This window comes from Beta vulgaris, chromosome 7 (genome assembly GCF_026745355.1).
Source record: "Beta vulgaris subsp. vulgaris cultivar EL10 chromosome 7, EL10.2, whole genome shotgun sequence".
Classification (NCBI taxonomy): Eukaryota; Viridiplantae; Streptophyta; class Magnoliopsida; order Caryophyllales; family Amaranthaceae; genus Beta; species Beta vulgaris.
In genome coordinates this window covers 37037193-37040340 of record NC_079208.1, presented here as the reverse complement: position 1 = coordinate 37040340, position 3148 = coordinate 37037193, and the positions used below count along the sequence as shown (strand labels likewise).

General features: G+C 30.8%; 1 long non-coding RNA gene across 1 annotated transcript; it reads left to right on the top strand.

Moving 5' to 3' along the window:
• Window positions 1-878: 878 nt before the first annotated feature.
• On the top strand, window positions 879-1878 carry LOC125499553 (uncharacterized). Its single transcript, XR_007276477.2, has 2 exons — window positions 879-1131; window positions 1561-1878. It is a non-coding gene; the product is annotated as an uncharacterized LOC125499553 (long non-coding RNA).
• The last annotated feature ends 1270 nt before the right edge of the window (window positions 1879-3148 follow it).

The window sequence follows — 3148 nt, the reverse complement described above, 5'->3', positions numbered from 1 at the left end:
AAAAGGTAAATAAAAAACAGAGGAAAAAGAAAAATAGGGTAGGTGGGGGTTTTAAATGGGTTGATTTGTTTGATTAGGGACTACATGGGGGACAAAAGTAGGGAATATTAATTGAACATTTTACCTTATATAGAGAAAATGACAGTGTAATCATTAAAAAAGAACTGCCTAAAAAAATGAGTCGTTTGACTCACTATTTTTGTGCTCCAAGAAACAGAATCAATTACCGATTCCCGTTCTTATTGTTTGGTTTAACCCCTCATCAATCCATTACCATTACTGGATGGTAATGGGTTCCCCCAATATATTACCTTCCCCTCCCTCTCAAGTAACAAAAAAATATTACTTGGTGGTAATGTTTACTATTCATTTCCAATACTTGACTTGAATCAAACACTCAATAAAGGTAACAAATTTTGTTACCACTTCTCTTCTCTATTTGTGTTCATTCCCTTTCCATTTTATATTATGAACCAAACGATCCATAAGTGTGTAGATTATAAAGAAAGGGATTTAGATTTTGATATAATAACATGGGGGATATGTATTCAACAAGTAGACACGGCAACTTCCTCAGAGCTAGATATCCTCAAATCATGACAAATCAATACTACAATCCAACATTGTTCATGAGGTTACAGCTTAGATTGGTCCATTTTTTAAATTGGAAGCAAACAAACAAGTACAATGCTATTTTGAGATCTCAGACACGGCAATTGCTCAGTCAAAGCGCCGACACTAATTTCATTAACTATGGCGAGGATATATATATTGTTTTCAATTAGGAGTGTTTTTCTAATCACATGGTTTTTTTGAATCACATGCATGTTTTTTTGGAGGTATGATAAAACTATATCAGATATAGGCAGTATAACCTATATCATGGGCAATTTTGTCATTTCAAATAACTTAGTAAAATGGAATGCAAAAGCAAGGGAATGGGGTATTCCCCCTCATTCCATAAGTTAGTTCAATCTCTCTCCTCAACCTAACTCCTCAACCTCACTCCTCAACCTCAGTCATCATCCCACCCACCGGAGACCCACCCACCAGAACCGGAAGGTTTGAAGCCGGAATTCGCCGGAAATTTCGCCGGAAAGAGGCGTAACTGTGTTTTTTCGTGAATTGAAGGTATGTTTAATTACTTGAAAATTGTGTGGTGTACATCAAGAAATTTCTTGGGTTTTTTAAATTTCGTGGGTTTAATTCATGAAAATTGCATGTTAAAGTTCTAAACATGTCTTAATTTCGTGTATTATAAGTAGCAAATTTCATGTTTTTTCCATTCGTGGGTTTGTTTTATGGTGGTGTTAGAGCAAATTGAGTGGGTTTTATGCTCTGGAATTTGATACGAGTTATTTGATGGTGATTTTTGTTCTGAAATTTGACTTTTTACTTCTTGAAATTGCTTATTTTCCGGTAATTTATATTACTTTGTATTATAGAACTTTTAGCAGTTCACCTAAAAACATTACAAAACGTTATAGAACATTATTGGGTCTTTACTTTTAAGTTTATGAGTTACATTTTAATTCTAACAATTTTTGTTCATAATTGTAGCCGATAGTTTAATGCAAGTCAGGGGTGGTGGAGGAAGATTTCACAGCGAAATGGATAGATAACAATGACATGTTCGTTGTATTTTTGCGCGTCGGATTGCTTTCTTTTGTAACGATCTAATGCAAGTGTAATTTTAAGTACCTCACTTAACATTCTAATGGTTGTATGGATAATGTTAAGTACTTTGTATGATTATGGTTTTATGAATATGTGAACTTATCATTTTGTATTTAAAATGAAGCATCATATTGTGTTTATCATTTCCGCTATATTGTCAACAACATATCTAATGGTGTCAAAATTGCAACATATTTTGTTTCTCCATTGTTATGTTCTGTCGAAATTGATATAATAATAGAGAGAAATAGTGTTATAATTGCAATGTATTGTGTTTCTGCGTTGCCATATATTGTCAAATATGATAGATATGGTGTTAAGATTACAACATATTTTGTTTCTCCATTGTTATGTATTGTCGAAATTAATATAATAATAGAGAGAAATAGTGTTATAATTGCAATGTATTGTGTTTCTGCGTTGCCATATATTGTCAAATATGATAGATATGGTGTTCATGTGAACATTTTCCACGCATGCCTTTTTTTTTCTTAATAAACCACATCGTAAATTACTTACATATGTGACATTAAAATAGTGTTATTAGTAGTCAATCCCTCAGATTGAAAAATGAAATGCATAAACTTTTTTATCATTAATGTTCAATATAATATTGGTTTTGGGTAATTTATTGTTAAAAGGTTTATTCTAGATATATGATTTTATTGGATGATAAGTCAAATAAATTAAGATTATACACTAATAGATAGAAATGGTGTTATAATTGCAACGTATTGTGTTTCTGCGTTGCCATATATTGTCAAATATGATAGATATGGTGTTCTTGTTGTGAACATTTTTCCACGCATGTCTTTTTTTTCTTAATAAACCACATCGTAAATTACTTATGTTTGTGACATTAAACTAGTGTTATTAGTAGTCAATCCCTCATATTGAAAAATGAAATGCGTAAACTTTTTTTCCATTAACGTTCAATATAATATTGGTTTTGGGTAATTTATTGTTAAAAGGTTTATTAGTATATATATATGATAAGTCACAAAAATTAAGATTATACACTAATCAATAGAAATGGTGTTATAATTGCAACGTATTGTGTTTCTGCATTGCCATATATTGTCAAATATGATAGATATGGTGTTCATGTGAACATTTTCCACGCATGTCTGATTTTTCTTAATAAACCACATCGTAAATTACTTACATTTGTGACATTAAACTAGTGTTATTAGTAGTCAATCCCTCTTAAAAATGAAATGCGTAAACTTTTTTATCATTAACGTTCAATATAATATTGGTTTTGGGTAATTTATTGTTAAAAGGTTTATTAGTATATATATATATGATAAGTCACAAAAATTAAGATTATACATTAATAGATAGAAATGGTGTTATAATTGCAACGTATTGTGTTTCTGCGTTGCCATATATTGTCAAATATGATAGATGTGGTGTTCTTGTGACCATTTTTCCACGCATGTCCTTTTTTTCTTAATAAACCACATCGTAA